Raw genomic sequence first — 12847 nt, 5'->3', positions numbered from 1 at the left:
ACCTTTGCTGTTCGGTTTTCAACTGTTCACGTGGACCTGGTTGTTTATGCCTCCACTGAAGCGGCACTTGGTGGCAGTCATCCCCATAAAGGGCAGAAGAAATGTGACGACTCCCCTTACTTGCACCTGGAATGCAAAGCCGGAGTCCTGAGCAGTGGCCGCAGAATCGCACGGAGGCTGTGATGTCTCAAGTCCCCCAGCAGGGGGCAGCAGCAGCTGGGAAAATGCCCGTTGCGGGAGGGAAGCCAAGGGCTGCCTCCCATTTGGATTCAACTTGGCCGCTGCCTGTATTCAAAGTTGCGCACATCATCCCCTCCAGAGCCACCCGTGCGGCCTCCTTTAACAGCCTGCGATAGCTCATCTGTGGGAGCCGAGAGCTGCTTTTCTAGAACATTCCACATTTAGTGTTTCTGTCCGTTTCCAGATGGCTCAGTCTGAACCCAGGCCAGAATCCGCGGCGGGCAAAGTTAGGCTGGTTCCTGTCACTCTGTGTTCCTTCCCCGCTCTGCTCACGCGCCACCCCAGCCTGCCCCAGGGGCTACCACTCGTAACAGCTTCTTGTATACCTTTCGGATATTTTATATACCTGCAAGTGCATGAACATTCTTCTGCATCCTTTCCCCTATGAATAGAAGCTGTCACACACACTCTTCTGCACTTTGATTTTTCTGTCTGATAGTATACTTTGGAGAGGCTCCATGTCAACACCCAAAGTGCCCCCTCATTCTTTTTTTTTTTTTTTTTTTAATGCTTGTGTCCTATTTGCTTGCAGAGAGTGGTCTTTCTAAATCTTGTCATATGTCTAGTGCAGCCTCCTCAGAGGCTTCCTACTGCTTTCCCCAAAGAGCTGTCAAGCCTGGTGAGCAGGCCTTTGCCTGCCTAGCTCCCTTTTTGTGTCTAGGGCAGCCTGGTTTGATCCATCCTCAGACTTGACCTTCGTGTCCTGCTGCGGGGCCTTTGCCCCCGCTGTCCCCTGCTAACCTCGTTTGTTCTCACTGTGCTTTTCTTAGCTTTACATTTACTCCCCATGTCCTGTACCTTCCATAGCAGTGTTGACCATTGTTTGTAGCACAGTGATTAAGCCATAGGCTCTAGGGGCCCCTGGGAGGCTCAGTCAGTTAAGCATCTGACTTTGGCTCAGGTCATGATCTCTTGGCTTATGGGGTTGAGCCCCATGTTGTGCTCTCTGCTGTCAGCACAAAGCCTGCTTCGGAGCCTCTGTCCACCTCTCTCTCTCTGCTTCTCTCTCTCTCTCTCTCAAAAATAAGTAAACATTAAAAAAAAAAAAGTCATAGCCTCTAGGCCAGAGTCCCGGGGTTCAAATCTCAGCTTGGGCACTGTGTAGTTGTGTGACCTTGGGCAGCCTGCCACGCCCTTCTGCCAAGTGGAATGGGAGCAATAATAGATCCTTCATCCCCGGCTTTGGTGTTGGGGATTCAGTGACTGGATGAGAAAGCACGAGCAAGCCTCCAGGCCATGGTGACTGGAGCACGTCTCTTTCATCCACTGGGTGCAAAGCCCTAAGGCCGCGGACCATGTCTCTGCAGCATCATATCCCAGCACCCAGTATAGAATAGGTGTTCTAGAAATACGGGCCAAATCTACGGGCATATTCACAGCTTAGAAAGAGCTTCTGGAGGAATCACTGTAGAAACCCAGTGGCTCTTTAACTGTGCCCCCTCTGATACTGGCTAATAATAACCCGCCCAGAGTAATTGGCCCTTGTGCCGGGCTCATCCTTAAATTATTTTACCAATCTTGACAGGTAGATAACAGCATTACACCTGTTTCCCAGGTGAGGAAACTGAGGAGCAGAGACGTTAAGTAACTTGCCAGGGGTCACACAGGAGCGGAGGCCAGGAGTCAAATCCAGGAAGCCTTCCAGGAAACAATAAACCTCAGAGACACATGGTCTTACATCTGAGCCAGTTATCTCTGTGGTGGAGAGTGGGCTGTGCTCAGGGGTGCCCTGCCCGTCCCTCTCTGCCTGCTTCAGTTCTGGGCCGGTTTGGAAACCCCGCGCAAATACCCGCTCCTTCCTCCAGCCCAGCAGTCCGTGTCCTGATCTGCCTCTGCGCCCTGAGAGGGGGGGAGGCAGCCAAGCCCTTCATCTGGGTCTGGGTCCCCTGCTGTCCCGTCCGGACCCTGTAGTTCTGGCCGTCTGCCTGCCGGTCCGAAGGGGACCGTCCCTCGGTGCCGCACTCCCTGACACCTCCCCGTGCAGCTTCCTGTCCGGCTTTTGTTCCCTCGCCTTCCACCCACTCCGCAGTCGGCTACCAACAGCCCCGCCCCCCCCGGCCTCACAGTGGCCTGGTCAAGTGGAGACTATTGTGAACCTCCTCCAAAGACGAGCGGACGGAGGCACAGAGATGTTTTAGCGCCATGCCTGGGACCACATGCTTCAAGCAGTGGGCAGGATTCCAGCCCAGGCAGGACAGTCCCACGAGCCACAGTCATGGTCATTCGGCTGCACTGTCTCCGAGGGGGCCTCTCTGCCAAGTTGGCATGGCCAGCCTCTTCTCTGCCTTGCTCGGTGATGCCCTTTCTCCTGCTTCTTCTCTGGTCCCCCACTTCCCCCCTGACTGGTCCTCTTCCAGTGCGTTTCATCCAGTCCTCTGCTGGGGCTCCCTGCTCGGCCTCCCCGGTGCTCCCTGGCGACTGCCCTCAGGCTGTGACTTCCCTCCCACGACAGAGGCCTCCTGACACAGCTGCACTTGGGGATGATAACACCCGACTCGACTTATCGCCCCCGTGGGCTGTGTGCCCGAGGGTACGAGCACCCGGCCCTCGCAGGTGCCAGAGGGACAGGAAGACAGATTTTCAAGTCAGCAGATCTGGATTCATAGTCTGACTCTGAATTAAAAGATGTCTCTGGTCCACTGATATGACCCTCAGTATCCCCAGAGAAAGCTCAACATCCTGCTTGCTGGGAAAGATTCTTAAAATCTCACAAATTTAATCTGTGTTGGGGGAAAAAACCAAACCAGTTTTGGGAGATGCAAACTGAAAATAGGCAAACTGAAAGCTTTAGCAGTTGGCATGTCCATTTTCCAGATGAGGAAACCGAGGCTCCATTAAACGAGTTAGATGACGTGTCTGGTACAACATGGCTAATAGGCGGAGAGAGTGGGATTAGAATTCACTTCTTTTCTCCAAATCTCACTCCTCTGCCTGCTGTCTGGCTGGCTTTGGGAGAGCTAATGAACCTGGCTGAGCCTCTGTTTCCCTATTTGTTAAAGGGGACAAATGACCCACCTCAGACAGCCATGGGGATTAAATGAGGTGATGCACGTAAAACACCTGATCCAGCCACAGAGCGAGCCCCCAGCACATGCTGGTACTCATTGCTACTCCAGAGTGCGGTTATGTAATGAACAAGTGAATGAAGGAGTGAGTGAGTGAGTGAGTGGATGAATGAATGAATGAATGAATGAATGAATGACTTGAGATTAATCCTAGCCTCTGTGGGTGGGGGGGTGAAAAAGCCTTCCTTGCACAGATGCTGGTGAGGAGGTGGAGAAAGGAGAACCTTCTTGCACTGCTGGTGGCAAGGCTGCAGACTGGTGCAGCCTCTCTGGAAAACAGTGTGGAGGTTCCTCAAAAAATGAAAAACAGAGCTACCCTACGACCCAGCAACTGCATTGCTGGGTTTTTATCCAAAGGACACAAAAATGCTGATTCGAAGGAGCACATGCACCCCAGTGTTTGTGGCAGTGCTATCAACAATAGCCTAACTATGGAAAAAACCAAAATGTCCATTGACTGATGACAATGGAATATTACTCGGCAATCAAAAAGAATGAAATCTTGCTGTTTGCAACAACGTGGATGAAACTAGAGTGTATCATGCTAAGTGAAATAAGTCAGCCGAGAAAGAGAACTATCAGATGACTTCACTCGTATGTAGAATTTAAGGACATAGGAACAGATGAACATAGGGGGAGAGAAGGAAAAATAACATAAAAACAGAGAGGGAGGCAAACCATGAGACTCTCAAATACAGAGAACAAACTGAGGGTTGCTGGTGGGGCATTAGGTGGGGGGATGGGCTACATGGGTGATGGGCATTAAGGAGGGCACCTGTTGGGATGAGCCCTGGGTATTATAAATGATGAATCACCAAATTCCACTCCTGAAATCATTAGTACACTACATGTTAACTAACTCAGACTTAAATTTAACAATTTTATACATTAAAATTAAAATTAAAAAATTTAGGGGCGCCTGGGTGGCTTAGTCGGTTAAGCATCCGACTTTCACTTAGGTCATGATCTCGCGGTTCGTGGGTTCGAGCCCCGNCATCACCTGAGCCAACAAACAGAGTCAAACGCTTTACTGAGCCACTCAGGTTTCCCTGTATTTTTTCATTTTACTATTCTTTTCTTTTTTTTTAAAAATACTTGCCATGGCTACTTATTTTTTAAAAGTATAATTGAGGGGCGCCTGGGTGGCTAAGTCGGTTGAGCGTCCGACTTTCGCTTAGGTCATGATCTCGCGGTTCGTGGGTTCGAGCCCCGTGTCGGGCTCTGTGCTGACTGCCAGCTCAGAGCCTGGAGCCTATTTCGGAGTCTGTGACTCCCTCTCTCTCTGACCCTCCCCTGCTCACGCTGTCTCTCTCTCCTAGAAATAAATAAAAAACATTTTAAAAAATTAAATTAAAAAATTTAAAGCCTTCCTCGCAAGAAACCCAAGAAATGAAGGCAATTTCCTGCAGATGGAAATAAAAGTGCCCCTTGGAGCTATTTATTGTGGCAGGATTGGCCCCCACTTCCTCTGTGTTATCCATGTTCTGGATGCTCTTTCCAAAAGCAGAGAAAGGGCTGACTCCCGACCACCCATCCGTGACCTGTCCTTCTGGCCGTGCTGACATGGGGGCGTTTTTGTGATGATTATGCAAGAAGCCTTCCAATAACTGACCCTCTGCTCCAGCAGAAAGCTTTACATTTTGCAAAACTGCTGGGGCATAGCGATGCCTCATGTGGCACTGGCTCGCCCGACGGGTTTCACAGCCGCCCCACAATTGTCTGTCTGCTGAACCGATTGCCCTCTGCTCGCTTCTCGAGAGTGAACAGATGTGAGCCCCGGGTGACGAGTGGCCCGAGACCTGCAGAAGCTGGAGCAATAAACGGGGACAGGCATCTTGCTGGAGCGCGTCCCGGTCAGAGCCACAGGCACTGTGGTGAGCACAGAAAACGTTAGAACCTTCTCTGTTTTAGCAGCACGACGTTGGAGGGCCGCATCCGGCGCTGGGCTGCAGATGGCTGGCCGCTTGTCACTTGGGTCCCTAAATGTGGATGTGCCTGGGGCTGTTAATGCATCTAACCCCACAGAGCAGAGGAGTTTAGTGGGTCTGAGCTTGGGCTCTGGGGTCAGATGCACCAGAGACGGGCCCGGACTCCATCACTGTTTTGGTTTGGGGTTCTCCCAGAAGCACAAAGCAAGGACTTGAGCACAGTGATTTGCTGTGAACCGGTTCCTGGAAGCACCCCTTGGGGTGTGGGGATGTGAGGCAGGCAGGGGAAAGGGGGGGCTACCACACAGCCGACTCCCTCTCTGGGAAGCTCAGCCCTTCTGGGAACTCGGGGAGACTGCATGGAGCATGCCTGGAGTCACCCCAGCCCAGGGCTGAGGGAGCTGGTGAGTTCTCATCCGACTACCCGTCCGACACGGAGAGCTGTGCAGCTTGAACCGTCGGCACATCTGCCTTACCCTGGGCGGGGACTGGATGACCACAGCCGGGATCAAAAGCCCCTTGGACAGTGAGTCTCGGGTCTTCAGTGAGGACTGGGGTCACTGCAGCATCTGCTGTGATCATTCCCCCCGCACATTTAACCTCTCTGTGCCTCAGTCTCCCAGACTATTGAAAAGGGACAGTGATACCATTACTTGGGCTTGGCATAAGGATTAGGGGAGAGGGGGTATATGCACAAGGCAGGGCACCTGGGTGGCTCAGTCAGTTAAGAATCCAGCTTCAGCTCAGGTCATGATCTCATGGTTCATGGGTTCAAGCCCCATGGGGCTTGTTCAAGCTCTGAGCTGTCAGCACAGAGTCTGGAGTCTGCTCCGGATTCTGTGTCTCCCTCTCTCTGTGCCCCTCCCTCTCTCACACACACACTCTCTCTCTCTCTGTCTCTCTCTAAAAAAAAAAAATACATTAAAAGAATTTTTTTTTATTTATTTCTAGGAGAGAGAGAGAGAGACAGCATGAGCAGGGGAGGGTCAGAGAGAGAGGGAGTCACAGACTGAAACAGGCTCCAGGCTCTGAGCTGGCAGTCAGCACAGAGCCCGATGCGGGGCTCGAACCCACGAACCGCGAGATCATGACCTAAGTGAAAGTCGGACGCTTAACCGACTAAGCCACCCAGGCGCCCCCATTAAAAGAATTTTTTAAAGCACAAGGCAGAAGACATTCCCAACAAGTGTTGTTATTATTATAGTTTGCTCTTCATATTTCTGGAAGATCTTTCTCCTCTTAACCAAAGAATTCCTATTTACCCTTCAGATGTCCAGCTTAGATGTCACATCTTCTACTCTTCTGCATATATTAATGTCGTGGGGCCACCATAACAAATGACCATATATCTGGTGACTTAAAACGATAGGAATTTATTCTCTTACGATTCTGGAAGCCAGAATCTGAAGTCAGGGTGTCGGCAGGCCATGCCCCTTCTGTAGGCTCTGGGGAAGACCCTTCCCTGGCTCTTCCAGCCTCCCGTGTCTCCTGGGGCTCCCTGGCTTGTGGCTGTGTCGCTCCAACCTCTGTCTCCTTCTTCACGTGACCTTTTCTGTCCCTTCCGATGACACCTGTCTCTGGATTTAGGGCCCATGCCAATCCAGGATGGTCTCCTCCTCAGATCCTCACCTTAATTACACCTGCAAAGACCTTCAGTCCAAATAAGGCCATGTTCTTGGGTTCCGATTGGACGTGCCTGTCCAATCCACTACACTACGTTTTCTAAGTTTTCTCTAATTCCTGCTGATGGGTTAGAATCCGCTTGTTTTATGTACTCACTACAGCAACTCGACCACACAGGGACTTAGTGGTCTGCTACCAGAACCTCTCCAGTTTGGCAGCTCCCAGGAGCCCTTGGGGACTCCCAAGCATTCCGTCTCCGGCCCCAACTTTCATCCCTAATGGCCTAAGAAGGCATCTCCATCTTTGGGCACGGGGGCTACATCCTAGACAGGGTGAAGGAGGAAGGTGAAAACCAAAGGCTAAGAGGTCTGCCTCTCCAGAAGCTTCCCTGCAAGCCCCACCCAGGGATATATGTTTATATCTCAGAGACCAAAACGTATTCCCAGTCAGGTATCTTTCTCAGGGCACATCGCTATCCTATCCGAAAATGGGACTGTGGTAGAAAGAAGGAGGTGTATTAGTAATAAATAGACAAATTAAAATAGAGTATAGTTTGCTAGAATATAGTGTAATATAATATATAATATAACATAATATAAATGTGTCACCTATAAACAAAATTCACATCACAGAACTTCCCTGCGTTATTCTAGAATATCCACATGTTTGGTTTAAATAAACAAAGAGCTCACTTGTGAGTTCCCACACTTTTCTCAGCCTTGTCCCTCCCGGTGGACAGGAGTCCCCATTCTGGACGCAGTGCCTGACGCCGAGGGAGAGCAGGGCCAGGATGTGGGGGTTTAGCTGAGCCCAGGGGAGGAGAGCGGCATAAGGCACAGCGGGAATAGCAGCCGGTGGCGGTGCTGCTGGAACGAGTCAGCGAGGGGACCAGGAGGTGGCTGCCACCATAAGGGGCAACAGAAAGCCATGGGAGGGACATTGAGTGCAAACCAATCTCCTCTGAACGTGGTGACCCCAAGCACATGGCTCTCCCAAGGTGGCGTTCTGAACACTGGGTCGGGTCAGGAGGGAGAAAATAAAAAGAATGACCCGGAAACTTCTCTGCCTTGTTAGGACCTGTCACCCTCTTTGGGTCCACTTTTGAGGGACCTCTGTGCTCAGTGGACATCTGGTGAGTGGGTGATTCGGTAAAGGTAGCAAGCAGCCAGCAGCAGGCTGAATGCATTTGTAATGGCACGTAAGTCGGCTCAGGTCACAGCATCTCAGAGTCGGAGGGAACTCCCTGTCCAGGAGTTCTTTCAACAAGTTCCCTTGTTCCCCATTTGCATGCCTCTAATGACAGGATGCTCATTGCCTCGCAGGACAGCCTGCATAGGGCCCAGGAGCTCAGAGAGTAGATATGCCTCGTTAAGTTCAGGCGAGAGCTGTTGTTTCATGAATCTGCCGAGTCAGTCCCAATTTTGTGCCTGCAGAATCACACGAGATAACCCCAGTTCCGGTCCAGGCTACACTCCTGCCTTCAACCATGGAAAGGCGTAGCCTCCTCGTACATTGATACTTTGCTTCCCTCTCCCCCATGAATGTGGATTTCTGTGTTTATTTACCCCACAAGGATATATTAAGCCCCTCCTTTGTGCCAGGGACTGTGTCGGGTACCGGGGCGATGGTGGTGGGTGGGTACATGAGGTTCTAGCCCTCAGGAAACCCCGCAACTGAATGGGAACCTAGGTGATGATGGAAGAGGTGAAATTCACATAACATGCAAGGAACCATTTTCAAGGGAACCATTCAGGGGCGATCTGGTGCAATCACACCTCTCTCTAGTCTCCAAACTTTTCTCTTGCTCCAAAGAAACACCCCATATCCATCCTCCTTTCCCGTCCCTCCCCCCGGGTAGCCTCTAGTCTGCTTTCTATATGGATTTACCTACTCCGGATCTTTCATATAAAAGGAAATTCTGTTTCTGGCTCTGTCCCTGAGCAATGATATTTGCAAGGTTCATCCATGTCGTAGCGTGCATCTGTATTATGTTCTTTTTTATGGCTGAGTAATAGGCCATCGTTTGGGTACACCAAATTTTGGTTATCCATTCAGTCACTGGTGAACATTTGAGTTGTTCTCACCTTTTGGCTATTATGAATAATGCTGCTATAAATATGTGTATACACGTTTCTTTGTGGGCGCGACATTTTCATTTCTCTTGGATCTATACCTCAGAGTGGATTTCTGGGGCATGTGGAAATTCTATGTTGAGCTTCTTGAGAAGCTGCCAAACTGTTTTCCATAGTTTGACTGAACCGTTCTATGCTCTCACCATCAATACATGAGATTATTAATTTCTCCACATCCCTGCTAGTAATATTATTTTCATTTTCTTGATTAAAGTCATCCTAGTGGGTGAAGTGGTATCTCCTTGTGGTTTAGATTTTCATCTCCTTAGTGACCAATGACGTTGAGCATCTTTCCTGTGCTTCCTGGCTATTTGTATATGTTTGTTAGAGAAATGTCTTTCAAGTCATTTGTCTGTTTTTAAAACTGGGGTTTGTGATGGTTAATTTTATGTGTCAACTTGACTGGTCCATGGGGGTGCCCAGATATTTGGCCAGACATGATTCTGAGTGTTTCCTTGAGGATGTTTTTGGTTGAGAGTATATTTTTATTTTAATTTGAGAGAGAGAGAGAGAGAGAGAGAGAGAGAGAGAATCTTAAGCAGGCTCCACACTCTGCATAGAGCCCAACGCGGGGCTTGATCCCACGACCCTGGGATCATGACCGGAGCTGAAATCAAGAGTTGGATGTTCAACCAACTGAGCAATCCAGACAGCCCTAGATGAGAGTACATTTAAATCATTCGGCTGGGTAAAACAGATTGATTGCCTTCCCTGATGTGGGTGGGCCTCATCAAATCAGTTGAAGGCCTGAATGGAATGAAAAGGCAGACCTCCCTGAGTAAGAGAGAATTCTTCAGCCTGAGGACATAGGCCACTTGTGCTCCTCCTCCCGGCCCTGAGCTCACCCACCTCTTGGTCCCCAGCCTCTCCTGGACAGAAGGCAGATGGAGGTGAGGAGGGAGGCTAACAAGGAATGAACAGAGTTATGTTCAGATGATGAACAAATGAAGAGGGTGGTGCCAAGGCGCTAGAGTGACTCTGGCTGGGGTCTGGAGTACGTGGGGCTCAGAGGACCTCCCCTGTGCCTCACTCCTTGCTGAGGCTGAAGGTCTCCAAGGGGGATGCACTGTGGCGGGCTGAGAAAGCAGGAGACTGGGGTCAGGTCCATGTTCTGCTCTGCACTTGTGGCCTTGAGCCGGTCATTGGCCATGTCCGGCCTCTGTGGCTGCATTTGCATCATGGCACCTTTTTGTGCGCCGGGCCCTGGGGTCCAGCAGGAGACCCCTACAGCCATGATCTTGGGAATCTCCTGATCTCCGGGACACATGGGCGTGAATTAGGCTTTCACACCTTTTTTCCCCATTTCACCCGTGATGAGTGCTTATCTGCGGGGGAAGTTCAGAGGCTTTGCCCCTGGCTCGGGGTGTGCTGAGAAGGAATAGGACTGAGGCAGGGGAAGTGGTGGGGAGGGCAGAATGGTGGAGGCTGAGGGAACAGCTTGTTTGGGAGTGAGGAGAGACTAGGGGTAGAAGGCAGAGATGGGAGGGTGGAGAGGGGTGCTGGCCCCTGTGGGGGGGGGGGAGGCTGTGCTTCCATTCAGGGCTTTATTCTGCGGTTGGGGCAGTCCCAGGACAGTTTTAAGCAGAGCAATGTGATCTGATCTGTTTTGGAAAGAGCCCTCGGGGCCTCTGGGTGGAGAGAAGGTGGGGGAGGGGAGGGGAGGCCCAGGATACGGGCTAGGAGGCCACTGCGGCAGGCCAGGGGTCAGGGAAGCTGCCACCAGCCGCTCTCAGAGCCAGCTTGGAGCCTGCAGACTTCCGTGTGGTGCCCCCAGTATAGAGAAATGCCAGCTACTGAAGGTCTGGCCTCCTCAGAAGAGATGCCCCAAGTCTGACCGGAAGCTCTTCACGGACATGAGACCACGGCTGGGGGGGCTCTGTGGAGGTAGACCCTTACCCTGCCCTGTGATCAGGCCTGGATTTGGATGGGGGGGGAGAGGGAGGGGAGAGAACTGAATAGGGAACTACGTAGTAGGAGGCTTGGTGACTGATGGCTGGTGTAGCGTTACTTGTCATTACCACCGCCCCCCCCACCCCCAACACCGCTGTCCTAGCCAGTTCCCCGAAAGGCACCCTATACTTGGGGAAGCCTTTCCTCCTTGTTCTGCCCATGCTCCAGACAAATCCTTTCCGAATTGAGGGCCCCGGAGCCAATGTCCTGTGTCCCCTAAGAGGTCGAACAGTCCTGCTTTGAAACACACTTTGCCGCTGGGCCACGCGCTGCCCTGAGTCCGAACTGTGATGTGCGCGCTGTCATTTGGGTGTCCGGGGAGACGCACTGAAAGCCGCCTCAGGCCAGTGGGCAGCAGCAGCCGGTGCTGTGCCTGACCTGCCTGTCCTTGTCGCCGGACCCTGCTCTGGTTTCTGGGGAGACACTGCAGCTGCCCAGCCCGCCCCCTCCTCCTGCATGGTGCATGGGCCCAGCATATGGCCCCTCTTCATCTCCCCTGCCCTCAACTCCCACGATGGACCCCCTTACACCCTGCATGAAAACATGGGTCCTTTGGGGGCGCCTGGGTGGCTTAGTCAGTTAAGCTTCTGACTCTTGGTTTCACTCAGGTCATGATCTCATGGCTTTGTGGGTTTGAGCCCCATGTCAGGCTCTGTGCTGGTAGCTTGGAGCCTGCTTGGGATTCTCTCTCCGTCTTTCTCTACCCCTCCCCCACTCATGCTATCCCTGTCTTTCTCAAATAAATACATGAACTTAAAAAAAAAAAAATCACCAGTATCTCCCCTGGTACCAGCTGTTGTTACGAGTATGTGTGCACACTCACTCACGCACGTTGTCTCTCACTCACACGTGCTCAGACACATCCCCACTCACCCGGCCTCACTTCCACGCATGACCTCTGCCTCGCCTGCTCCTTCGGGACACCACTGGTTGAGGCTCTGACCCTTTGGAGCTCCTGCTTTGGCCACTTCCTGGCTCTGATCCCAAGTCCCCTGCTGAGTCTGTGTCGGCTGATGCTGCCTGCCTGCCATCAGGGAAGGGCGCCTGTCCATTCCTGCCCCTCAGCCTGAATCCTGATGGGGGTGCATGGCCCGGCCTTACCCTCAGGGAGGGCCTTCCCTGCAGTCCTGCCCGACATGACAGGGCAGGGCCCAGGGGAAGGGTCGGGGGGGCCCCGCTGGGTATGGGGTCTGCAACCCGGACGTGAGAGGGAGAACACACACCAGTTCCCTCCCCAAGGCCGTCGTGGGAAAGAGAAGAAGTCATCCTACAGGAATGGGCCACGTTTGCCCACCCAGGCTCTGTCCCCACTCCTGATTTCCGCTGGGACACCTCTCCCCCCTTGGTAGGCCTTGAGATTTCTGGGGGGCTGACCCCATAGCTGGACACACCATGCTTCGGGCCACAGTGACTGTTTCAGGGAACGACCCAGGCTCTGGGGGCAGCAGCCAGGGTAGGGGACCTTGGCTCCGCTACTTATTCAGGGTGTAATTTGGGGCAAATGTGTAACTTCCCTTTGCCCAAGTTTCTTCATCTGTACAAAGGAGAGAGTAATAGTAGTAGTAAGTGCCCAATAACTGTTAGCTGCTGGTATTAATGGGACTAAGTTTGGGGTCTTCTGATAGAGGGGCTGGGAAAGGGAAGCTCTTTTTTCACTGGCATTGAGCTGCTGGAAGAATCTTGCCATCTTGAGGGAGAGTCTGCCTGATAATGAAGCCAGCACAAAGGCACAAAGTACTCAGAGATGGGGGGAAAGGACTTAATTCTGATGATAGCACTCAAGTCCCTTGATCCAGCTATTCCTGAAGACCTATCCATGAACTATTCAGGCATAACCAAATCTTTGTTTTTTTCTTCCTTTTTTTTTTTTGCTTAAGTTACTCTGTGTTGGGTTTTTGTCATTTTTTTT

Source organism: Hyaena hyaena, unplaced genomic scaffold (assembly GCF_003009895.1).
Source record: "Hyaena hyaena isolate Hyena2069 unplaced genomic scaffold, ASM300989v1 scaffold_280, whole genome shotgun sequence".
Lineage (NCBI taxonomy): Eukaryota > Metazoa > Chordata > Mammalia > Carnivora > Hyaenidae > Hyaena > Hyaena hyaena.
The sequence above is the reverse complement of the archived record's forward strand: the minus strand, read 5'-3'. Positions refer to the sequence as shown.